General features: G+C 39.9%; 1 protein-coding gene and 1 pseudogene across 1 annotated transcript in view; one reads left to right on the top strand and one right to left on the bottom strand.

The window, feature by feature from the left end:
• NSUN7 (NOP2/Sun RNA methyltransferase family member 7) overlaps positions 1-12,452 on the top strand; it is a 52,367-nt gene that overhangs the window by 35,090 nt on the left and 4,825 nt on the right. The gene's annotated exons all lie outside the window — the stretch shown is intronic.
• Positions 6,783-7,406, bottom strand: LOC123804036 (methionine-R-sulfoxide reductase B1 pseudogene; annotated as a pseudogene).

Raw genomic sequence — 12,452 nt, 5'->3', positions numbered from 1 at the left:
ACAGTGCACTAACATGACATAGGCGCCTGTTTTTGTTGTGGGAGAAAGGTTTTGTGAGAGGAGAGGAAGAGAAGTGGCTCTAACATGGGTTCCCATATTATCTACCTCAGTGGATCTTTGTGGGGATTGAATATATTCATACATCAACATCACCTGACACATAAATGTTCAATAAATTTCATTGTTATGGTTATTGCTATTAATTTATAAGTTGTCTGCTTGTGTTCTTTACCACTTTTTCAACTGCATTATTCATCTTTTTCTTCTTTTTATATGTCTTATTGTATATTAGGGATATTAGCTGTTTTCATGTGAATCACAAATATTTTTTTGATTGTTTATGTTTTAAATATTAAAAAAATTTTAATTCCAGTATAGTAAACATGTAGTGTTATATTAGTTTCGGGTGTACAATAGAGTGATTCAACAATTCTATCCATTACTCAGTGCTCATGATGATAAGTGTACTCTTAATACCCTTCACCTACTTCCCCCTTTCCCCCACCTACTTCCCCTCTAGTAACCACCAGTTTGTTCTCTATAGTTAAGAGTCTGTTTCTTGGCTTGCCTCTTTCTTTTTCCCTTTGCTTGTTTGTTTTGTTTCTTAAATTCCACATATGAGTGAATTCATATGGTATTTGTCTTTCTCTGACTGACTTACTTCACTTAGCATTATACTCTCTAGCTCTATCCATGTCGTTGCAAATGGCAAGATGTCATTCTTTTTATGGCTGACTAATATTCCTGTGTGTGTGTGTGTGTGTGTGTGTGTGTGTGTGTGTGTGTGTGTACTACAACTTCTTTATCTATAACTCAAACAATGGACACTTGGACTGTTTCCATATCTTGGCTACTGTAAATAGTGCTGCTATAAAAAGAGGGGTGCATGGATCCCTTGGAATTAGTGTTTTTGTATTCTTTGGGTAAATACCCAATAGTGCAATTGCTGGATTCTAGGGAAGTTCTATTTTTAACTTTTTGAGGTACCTCCATGCTGTTTTCCAGAGTGGCTGCACCAGTTTGCATTTCCACCAACAGTGCATGAGGAATTCCTTTTCTCCGCATCCTCGCTAACACTTGTTGTTTCTTGTGTTGTTGATTTTTAGCCGTTCCGACAGGTATGAGGTGATTTCTCATTGTAGTTTTGATTTGCATTTCTCTGATGTTGAGTGATGATGAGCATTTTTTCATGTGTCTGTTGGCCATCTGGATGCCTTCTTTGGAGAAATGTCTGTTCATGTTTTCTGCCCATTTTTAAATTGGACTATTTGGATTCGGGATGTTGGGTTTTATAAGTTCTTTATATAATCTTGGATACTAACCCTTTACTGAATATGTCATTTGCAAATATCTTATCCCATTCCTCAGGTTGCCTTTTAATTTTGTTGATTATTTCCTTTGCCGTGCAGAAGTTTTTACTTTGATGTAGTCTCAATAGTTTACTTTTGCTTTTGCTTCCCTTGACTTAGGGGATCTATCTAGAAAAAACTTGCTACCCCTGATGTCAGAGAAATTAGTGCCTGTGCTCTTTTCTAGAATTTTTATGGTTTCAGGTCTCATAGTTAGGTCTTTAATCCATTTTGAATTTATTTTTGTGTATGGTGTAAGAAAGTAGTCCAGTTTCATTCTTTTGCATGTTGCTATCCAGTTTTCTCAACACGATTTGTTGAAGAGACTTTCTTTTTCCCATTGGATATTCTTTCCTGCTTTGTCAAAGATAAACTGTCCATATAATTGTGGGTTTATTTCTGCATTTTCTATTCTGTTCTGTTGATCTGTATGTCTGTTTTTGTGCCAGTACCATACTGTTTTGATCACTACAGCTTTTTTTTTTTTTTAGGATTTTATTTATTTATTGGAGAGAGAGAGAGTGAGAGGACACGGGGTGGGGGGGGGCGGAGAGAGAGAGAAAGAGGGAGTAGCAGACTCCCTGCTGAGCAGGTAGCCCGATGTGGGGCTCGATCCCAGGACCCTGAGATCATGACCTGAGCCAGAGACAGAGGCTTAACCGGCTGAGCCACCCTGGTGCCCCACTACAGCTTTGTACTATAACTTGAAGTCCGGAATTGGGACGCCTCCAGCCTTGCTTTTTTTTTTTTCTTTTCAAGATTGCTGTGGCTGTTTGGGGTCTTTTGTGGTTCCCTCCAAATTTTAGGATTGTTTGTACTTGTTCTGTGAAAAATGCTGTTGGTATTTTGATAGGGATTGCATTAAATGTGTATATTGCTTTGGGTAGTATAGACGTTTTGACAATATTTGTTCTCCCAATCCATGAGCACAGTATATATTTCCATTTCTTTTTGTCATCTTGAATTTCCTTTATCAGTATTTTGTAGTTTTCACAGTACAGGTCTTTCACCTCTTTCGTTGGGTTTATTCCTAGGCATCATTATTTTTGTGCAATTGTAAATGGGATCATGTATCAGTTCTAGCAGTTTTTTGTTGGAGTCTTGTGGGTTTTCTATATATAGTAGTATGTCATCTGTGAACAGTGAAAGTTTTACTTCTTCCTTGCTGATTTGGATGCCTTTTATGTTGTCATTGTTGTTGTCTGATTGCTGTGGCTAGGACTTCCAGTACCATGTTGAATAAAAGCGGTGAGAGTGCACATCTTTTTTTTTTTTTTTAAGATTTTATTTATTTATTTGACAGAGACAGCCAGCAAGAGAGGGAACACAGGCAGGCGGAGTGGGAGAGGAAGAAGCAGGCTCATAGCGGAGGAGCCTGATGTGGAGCTCGATCCCGAAACGCCGGGATCACGCCCTGAGCCGAAGGCAGATGCTTAACGACTGAGCCACCCAGGCGCCCCACACATCCTTGTCTTATTTCTGATGTTAAGGAAAAAAAAGATTTTCAGTTTTTCCCCACTAAGGATGATATTAGTGTGGGTTTTTCATATATGGCCTTTATTATGTTGAAGTATGTTCCATCTAAACCTACTTTGTTGAGGGTTTTTATCATGAATGGGTATTGTGTTTGGCAAATGCTTTCTCTCTCTCTTTTTTTAAAGTGGGCTCCACACCCAATGTAGAGCCCAGCATGGGGCTTGAACTTACGACCCTGAGATCAAGACATGAGCTGAGATCAAGAGTCGGATGCTTAACCAACTGAGCCACCCAGGTGCCCCTCAAATGCTTTTTCTACATCTATTGAAATGATCATATGGTTCTTATCATTTCTCATATTGATGTGATGTATCACATTGATTGATATGGGAATATTGAACCACTCTTAAAATCCAGGAATAAATCCCACTGATCATGGTGAATGATTTTTAAAATATATTATTGGATTAGATTTGCTAGTATTTTGTTGAGAATTTTTGCATCTATGTTCCTCAGTGATCCTGACCTCTAGGTCTCTTTTTTTTGAGGCATCTTTATCTGGTTTTGGCATCAGGGTAATGTTGGCCTCATAGAATGAGTTTGGAAGTTTTCCTTCTTCTTGTATTGTTTTAAAATAGTTTCATAGGTATTAATTCTTCTTTAAATGGTTGGTGGAATTCCCATGGGAAGCCACCTGGTCTTGGACTTTTGTTTGTTAGGAGCTTTTTGGTTACGGATTCAATTTCTTTGCTCGTAATTGGTCTGTTCAAATTTTCTATTTCTTCCTGTTGCAGTTTTGGTAGGTTATATGTTTCTAGGAATTTATCCGTTTCTTCCAGGTTGTTGAATTGTTGGCATATAGTTTTTCATAATATTCCCTTATAAGAGTTTGTATTTCTGGGGTGTTGGTTATTATTTCTCCTCTCTCATTTGTGATTTTATTTATCTGGATCCTTTCTCTTTTTTTCTTGGTAAGTCTGGTTAGAGGTTTATCAGTTTATTTGTGGTTTTGTTTTGTTTTTTGTTTTTTCAGTGAACCAGCTCCTGGTTTCATTGATCTGTTCTGTTGTATTTTTAAGTTTCTATAACATTCATTTCTATGCTCTAATCTTTATTATTTCCTTCCTTCTGTTAGTTTTAGGTTTTGTTTGTTATTCTTTTTCTAGCTCCTTTGGGTGTAAAGTTAGGTTATTTATTTGAGATTTTTCATGTTCTTGAGGTAGGCCTGTATTGCTATTAACTTCCCTCTTAGAACTGCTTTTGCTGTGTCCTGAAGGTTTCAAACAATTGTGTTTTCATTTTCATTTCTTTTCATGTACTTTTTAGTTTTTTCTTTTGTTTCTTAGATGAACCATTCATTGTTTAGTAGCATGTTATTTAACCTCCATGTATTTGTGGTCTTTCCAGATTTTTTCTTGTGGTTGACTTCTAGTTTCATAGCATTGTGGTCAGAAAAGATGCATAGGATGACTTCATTCTCTTTGAATTTGTTGAGACCTGTTTTGTGGCCTAACGTGATCTTCATGCTGGAGAATGTTCCATGTGCACTTGAAAAGAATGTGTATTCTGTTGTTTCAGAGTGGACTGTTCTGAATATTTCTGTTAGCCATCTGGTCCAGTGTGTCATTCAAAGCCATTGTTTCCTTGTTGACTTTCTGTTTAGATGATCTATCCATTGATATAAGTGGGGTGTTAAAGTCCCTACTATTATTGTGTTATTATGAATTAGTTCCTTTAAGTTTGTTATTAACTGTTTTATGTATTTGGGTCCTTGGTGCATAAGCATTTACAATTGTTACCTCTTATTGGATTGTCCCCTTTATTATTATATAGTGTCCTTCTTTGTTTGTTGTTACAGTTTTTGTTTTAAAGCCTGTTTTGTCTGATCTAAGTATTGCTACTCCGGCTTTCTTTTGACACCATTTGCATGATAAATGTTTCTCCATCCCCTCATTCTCAATCGGCAGATATTTTTAGGTCTGAAATGAGTCTCTTGTAGGCAGCGTACAGATTGGTCTTGGTTTTTTTATCCATTCTGACACCCTATGTCTTATGATTGGTACATTTAGTCCATTTACATTCAAAGTAATTATTGATAGATATGTATTTATTGCCATTTTATTACTTGTTTTGTGGTTGTTTCTGAAGATTTTCTCTGATCCTTTCTTGTTCTTTCATGGATTGCTAGTTTTCTTACATGATATATTTGGATTTCCTTCTCTTTATTCTTTGCCTGTTTATTAGTAGTTTTTGATTTGTGGTTTCCATTAGGTTTGTATGTAACATCTACATATAGCAGTCTATATTAAGTTGATGGTTATCTAAGTTTGAACTCATTCTTTACTCTTTTTTTCCCATGTTTTAGGTATATGGTGTCATACTTTATAGCCATCTATTTTGTTAGTTCCTTGACTGATTTTTACAGAAATATTCATTTTTGTTGCTCTTGTGTTTCCTACCTTCATACTGTCATTTTTGGTCTTTCCTTTCTGCTCAGTCTCCTTTAATATTTCTTGCTGGGCTGGTTTAGTGGTCATGAACTCCTTTAGTTTTTGTTTGGGAAATTTGTTATCTCTCCTATTCCAAATGATAGTCTTGCTGGATAGAATATTCTTGCCTTTGAATATATCACCCCACTTCTTTCTGGCTTGGAAAGTTTCTCATGAAAAATCCATCGATACTCTTAAGGGGTTTCCATTGTATGTAACTGTCTTCTTTTGTATTGTTGCTTTTAATATTTTTTCTTTATCACTATATTTTGCCATTTTAATTATAATATGTCTTTGTGGGGCACCAGGCTGGCCCTGTCAGTCGAGCATGAGACTCTTGATCTCAAGGTTGTGAGCTTGAGCCCTGTGTTGGGTGTGGAGCCTACTTAAAATTAAAAAAAAACACAACAACAATATGTCTTGTGGATCTGCTTCTGTTGATTTTGTTGGGGATTCTCTGTGCCTCCTAGATCTGTATATCTGTTTCCTTTTCCAGATGAGTGAAGTTTTTAGCTATTACTTCTTCAATTTTCTGCCCCCTTTTCTCTCTCTTCCTCTTCTGGGACTCCTATAATAAGAATGCTGTTACGTTTGATGGAGTCACTGAGTTCCCTAAGTCTATTCTTGTTTTGCATAATTCTTTTTTTCTCTCTTTTGTTCAGCTTGATTACTTTCCATTACTCTGTCTTCTCGGTCATTAATTTGTTCCTGTGCTTCTTCCAGCCTGCTGTTCATTCCATCAAGCATTGATTCTCATTTTATTTATTGAGCCCTTTATCTCTGCTATGTTATTCCTTGTCTCTGTGTTAATGGTCTCACTGATGTCTTCCCCCCTTTTCTCAAGTCTAGTGAGTATCTTTATGATCATTGCTTTATTTTTTTATTATTATTTTTTGGTTTCCATTTGTTTATTGATCTTCACAGGGTAGTTAAGATGGGAGGGAGCTTCAGCATCATCCACCTTCCCAGATGGCAAGAGCTTCAAAGCTCATGCACGATAGTACAGTCACCGCTTCCTGCGAAGGTGTGAGCTGGGGGCTGTGAGCTCCCTGGCCCCGGCCTTGGGCAATCAAGGTAATGGAGCAACAGCCACTTTCCTAAGCCCGAGTGAGGCAGGGTGCACCCGCACAGATTGTGAAACAGAGTTCAGGACTTCTCCTCATAACTGAGAGACCAGAGGTCTGTACCCTTGGCCCACTCCTCCAGTGGGTTAAAGAGCATCACCACTCTGGCTGCTTGGAAGGGTTTAACCAGAGTGAATCATGTAGTGACTGATGCCAGAGCAGCTGGTGAGAGCTGCCTCCCTTTGCATTCTGTCTCCCAGCACAGCCTGGGGAAGATGGACACAAGCTTTAGTGAGGGCTAGAGCCTGTCTCAGAATCAGGTCCCACAGGGGTGAGTTCAGACAGGTAAGGAGGGGGACAGTGGGTTGAAGAGAAGGTGGGGATGCAGCACCATTCAAGGACAATCTAGGTGTAGAGCCCACCTCCTTGAGACTGAGCAGGAGGCTGAGGTAAGCCCACAGCTGGGCCCTCTAGGCCCATCCTGGCAGCAGGTTATGGGCCATTGTTGCAAACCAGTGTTTTTCCCAAGAAGAACCTGTGTAAGCCATGACTTCCTGATTCTTCAGCTACCCCTCTCCCCTGTCAGAATGTCTGGTCCTCCAGTTCCACAGTGAGATGGTTGGAGTGTGGCACAGGGCACAGTCCAGCTGGAATGAGCACTCACTGCCCGCCTGTGGCTCTGAGGACAGAAGTTCCTTTGCCTTTCCGGTTGAACTTCAGCAAGTGACTAAATATTCAGAAGCAGGACTGCTGTGGGTTGGGGCCATCATTCAGCAACTCATGGCCCAGCCCAGGGCCACACCTGCCACAGGACACTTTTAAGGCTTCAGGTGTATTGTGTTCCTGATGCTTGGCCACACTCTCAGCATGCATGGTCTCAGTGAAAGTAGCTGTGTGTTCATACTTTGAGCAGCTAAAGAAAAGCTCATAGTCATACTTGGTGCATACATAGACAAGTGGCTCAAAGTGGTTCTGGAAAACCTCACCCCCAGAGAAGCCACAGAATGACATGGTGCCAGAAGGATCATAGGGCGACCACTGCCTCAGAGAGATCTGAGGCCAGTGGCTAATGAATACCTGGCCTGCACCGGGGCCTCAACCCTCCTCTCAAGCATGATCATTGCTTTAAGCTCTCCATCAGGCATGTGACTTATATCCGTTTTACTTAGATCTCCAGCTGTGACCTTGTCCTGTTCTTTTATTTGGAACAAATTCCTCTGTCTTCTCATTTTGTCTAAGTCTCTGTGTAGGAAAGTCACCTATGTCTCCTGTTCTTGAGGGTAATGGCTTTATGAAGAAGAGGTCCTGTAGTGCCCTGCAGTGTAGTGTCCCCTGTTCCCCAGGGCCTGGCACTTCTCAGAGTGTCTCCAGTGTGTGCTCTGCTGTTGTGGCCTGGCCACTTTATCCTTCAGGCCAGTCATCTGCAGAGGCTCTTTTTGTCTGTTGTGGGCAGTGTTTGGTCTCTGGCCTAAATGTGGTACATTTTAATTAACTAAGTGTGCTCTGGTCTGCTTGTGAAATGACACGTCTCCACTGTCACCAGAACTGAGGCCTCACCAAAACTCCTGGGTCAGGAGATATGGTATTGGCAGGGATTTGGGCCAGTCTTCTGGGAAAGCACACACTGAGCTTGAGGCAAGGGTGACTAGAAAGGGCAGTTCTTCCTTTCTAGGGGCAGGGTGAGGGGGCAGGGCTTGGTGTAAGCAAGTTAGACAGTGAGTGTCAGCCCTGTGCTTATGCTGAGGGGCAGGGAAGGGAAATGATGCCAGTTAGTTCCTTTGTTCCTGGAGGATTCTCTCTGTTGAATGCTTCCTCATCCAAGATGAGCAAATAACCTCCCCACTTTGTGTTCTAGGCACTCTTCAGATTGCTGTTTCCACACTGTATGTCTGGAGGCTGTTTGCTTGCCTTCTCTCCAAAAGCAGTCCCAACGTCCTCTGAGCTCTCCCAGATCCAAGCCTGCTGACCTTTAAAACTCCAGGCTTTAAGCCCTGTTGGTTAAAAGAACTCAAAAAACTCACCTCACTTTCCAAGGCCATTGCTATGGGGATTCATCTTTCCTGTGTGTTCTCCTGTGTGTAGAGTATCTCTCGCCTGTCTCTGGGACTGCAGCTCCCTCTCCATTGCAGCTCCACAATCTATTTCTCTCCCAAGCTGAGTCTCCACACTTCCTACATTCTTCAATGTGGCCTTCTCTCTACCTTGAATTGTGGAGTTTGTTCCGCTAGTCTTCAGATCGATTTCTGGGGTATTTAGGATGATTTGATAGTTACTAAGTTGTATCCGTGGGACACGGTGAGCCTAGGACCCTCCTACTCTGCCGCCACCTTCCAAGAACTCCTGTACACCTGGATTTAAAGGGTTCATGTGATTAGGTCAGTCCACCCTGATAAAATGCATAGCTTAAGGTTAACTAATTTGAGAACTTAATTACATCTGCAAAATTCCTTTTCCCAGGTCTTATTTTCCTGGGCTGCACAACAAATTATCCCAAACGTGGTGACTTATAACAAGAGAAATTTATTGTCTCACAGTTTTGGAGACCAAAAGTCCGAATATCAAGGTGTTGGGAGGTTGGTTGGCTTCTGGAGCCTCTGAGGGAGAATCTGTTTTATGCCTCTCCCAGCTTGTGGTGTTTGGTAGCAATCTGTGGTGTCCTTAGCTTGTAGCTTTCTCTCCATCTTCACATGGCCCCTTTCCCCTGTGTGTCTCTGTATCCGCCCTACTTATAAGGACACTAATATTGAATTTAGGTCTACTCTACTCCGGTATTACCTCATCTTAACTAATGATATCTGCAAAGACGCCATTTCCCAAATAAGGTCACATTCTGCGTTTTGGGTGGGCATGAATTTGGGGGGAACACTATTCAACCCCTAACAGTCCACGATGGCTCCCTAAAATTGATGTCTGTCTCATGCATGAAATATATCCAATTCACCTCAATATCCTCAAGTCCTCACCCACTCCAGGATCAATTCTAAATCCAGAATCTCAGCTAAATATCAACTCCACAGATCCCAAATGTCATCATCTAAGTCAGGTATGTGTGAGACTGGGTATTAACTTATTATTTGAAGAAATGGCCTGTAAATTGGAGTTTAGAAGTAATTTTGTTTTGTGAGGACAATTTATATAAGGTAACTTAACCAATCTTAATTACGATTACTATTACCATTAAAAAAGACAGCATATATAGCTAAGATATATCACATGCATTAAACACTGAATATTCGTTATGTACCAGGCACTCTTTAAGGTGCTAGGAATATATGATAAATTAAAATCGACAAAACCCCAGCCTTCATATTTACTTCTGGAACTAAATATGTTCCAAATTGGTAAGAAATCATTATATTCAGAGAGTATTCTTTACCTTACATGAATAAATTTTTTTTGGTGATTTCTATTTGGGTAGAGCACATATATGAATAGGCCTCAGAAATTCAATTTGTTGGTTATAATGTTGGTGAGAGGAATGACTGGCTCTCTTGCCTTTAGAACCTACACAGCTATTATATTTCAGCTTAGTTCAACATAAACATTTACTAAGAACCACCATTTGCGTCACTCTTCGGCATGTCATTTGAGGTCATATGTGTCTGTCTGCATCCTAAGCGACCTCTACATCCCCTTACTTACCTTATGTCCCAGCCACATGGAAATACTTGCTGTACCCTGAATGCATTTTTAAAAATTGTTATTTTTTAAATTTAATTTAAAATAAATTTAAATAAATTAAAATTAAATTAAATTAACTACCTAAAATTTAAATTCTGGGTAGTTAACATACAGTGCAATACTGGTTTCTGGAGTAGAATTCAGCAATTCATCACTTACATACAACACCCAGTGCCCATTATAACAGGTGCCCTCCTAATACCCATGGGCTAGATGGCTGCATCTAGCCCATCCCACACCCACTTCCCTCCATCAACCCTCAGTTTGTTCTCTGTTGTTAAGAGTCTTTTATGGATTGTTTCCCTCTCTCCTTTTTTTCTTTTCCCCCTTCCCGTATGTTCATGTATTTTCTTTCTTAAATTCCACATATGAGTGAGATCATATGGTATTTATATTTCTGTGATTTATTTCACTTAGCATAATACTCTCTAGCTCCATCCATGTCCTTGCAAATGGCAAGATTTCATTCTTTTGGATGGCTGAGTAATACTCCATTGTGTACACCACACTTTCTTTATCCATTCATCAGTCAGTGGTTGTTTGGGCTCTCTCCGTAGTTTGGCTATTGAAGATAACGCTGCTATAAACATCAGGGTGCATGTATCCCTTCGAATCTGTATTTTTGTATCCTGCGGGTAAATATCTAGTAGTGCAATTGCTGGATCGTAGGATATGAACACACCTTTTTATGACACACTGTGCTTTTGTTCATGTTCTTCTTTCTGCCTAGAAATGCTTTCTGTTATTGGAAACTTACTTGTTCTTCAAGACACAGCACCCATGGTACTCCTTCTGTGGAGTCTTCATATCTGCTATCCCATGGCCAGAGTTAATTGTACCTTATTCTACATTCCTACGTGATTTTATCTCTACTTGGCTCAGCATCCTTATTGGGTCTTCTTTATATTATTATAAACTGATTAGTTTCTCCAACTAAATTGTAAACTATTTAAGAGAATTAATATTTATGTGCCTTGCGCATAGTAGGCAAATAGTGAATGAATAAATATACAATTAAAATATTTTTGAACCACTAAATTCTATACCTGAAACTGATATTACACTGTTAACTAACTGGAATTTATTTATTTATTTAATTTTTTAACGATTTTTTATTATATTATGGTAGTCACCATACAATACATCCCCGGTTTCCGATGTAAAGCTCGATGATTCATTAGTTGCGTATAACACCCAGTGCACCATGCAATACGTGCCCTCCTTACTACCCATCACCGGTCTATCCCATTCCCCCACCCCCCTCCCATCCCCTGCCCTCAGTTTGTTTCTCATAGTCCATAGTCTCTCATGTTTCATTCCCCCTTCTGATTACCCCCCCCTTTCTTTATCCCTTTCTTCCCCTACCGATCCTCCTAGTTCTTATGTTCCATAGATGAGAGAAATCATATGATAGTTGTCTTTCTCTGCTTGACTTATTTCACTTAGCATTATCTCCTCCAGTGCCGTCCATGTTGCAGCAAATGTTGAGAAACCGTTCCTTTTGATGGCTGAGTAATATTCCATTGTATATATGGACCACAACTTCTTAATCCAGTCATCTGTTGAAGGGCATCTCGGCTCCTTCCACGATTTAGCTATTGTGGACATTGCTGCTATGAACATTGGGGTATATATGGCCCTTCTCTTCACTACGTCTGTATCTTTGGGGTAAATACCCAGTAGTGCAATGGCTGGATCATAGGGTAGCTCAATTCTTAACTTTTTAAGGGACCTCCACACTGTTTTCCAGAGTGGCTGTACCAACTTGCATTCCCACCAACAATGTAGGAGGGATCCCCTTTCTCCACATCCTCTCCAACAATTGTTGTTTCTTGCCTTGTCTATTTTTGCCATTCTAACTGGCGTAAAGTGGTATCTCAGTGTGGTTTTGATTTGAATTTCCCTGATGGCTAATGATTTTGAACATTTTTTCATGTGTCTGTTAGCCATTTGTATGTCTTCATTGGAAAAGTGTCTGTTCATATCTTCTGCCCATTTTTTGATTCGATTATTTGTTTCCCGTGTATTTAGTTTGAGAAGTTCTTTGTAGATCTTGGATACTAGTCTTTTATCTGTAGTGTCATTTGCAAATATCTTCTCCCATTCCGTGGGCTGCCTCTTAGTTTTTTTGACTGTTTCCTTGGCTGTGCAGAAGCTTTTTATCTTGATGAAGTCCCACAAGTTCATTTTTTCTTTCATTTCTCTTGCCCTTGGAGATGTGTCATGAAAAAAGTTGCTGTGGCCGATATCAAAGAGGTTGCAGCCTATGTTCTCCTCTAGGATTTTGAAGGATCCCTGTCTCACATCGAGGTCTTTCATCCATTTGGAGTTTATCTTTGTGTATGGTGTGAGAGAGTGGTCAAGTTTCATTCTTTTGCATGTAGCTGACCAAT

Source organism: Ursus americanus, chromosome 8 (assembly GCF_024610735.1).
Source record: "Ursus americanus isolate L20-20 chromosome 8, mUrsAme1.1.p, whole genome shotgun sequence".
NCBI lineage: Eukaryota > Metazoa > Chordata > Mammalia > Carnivora > Ursidae > Ursus > Ursus americanus.
This window is presented reverse-complemented; position numbering and strand designations above follow the sequence as displayed.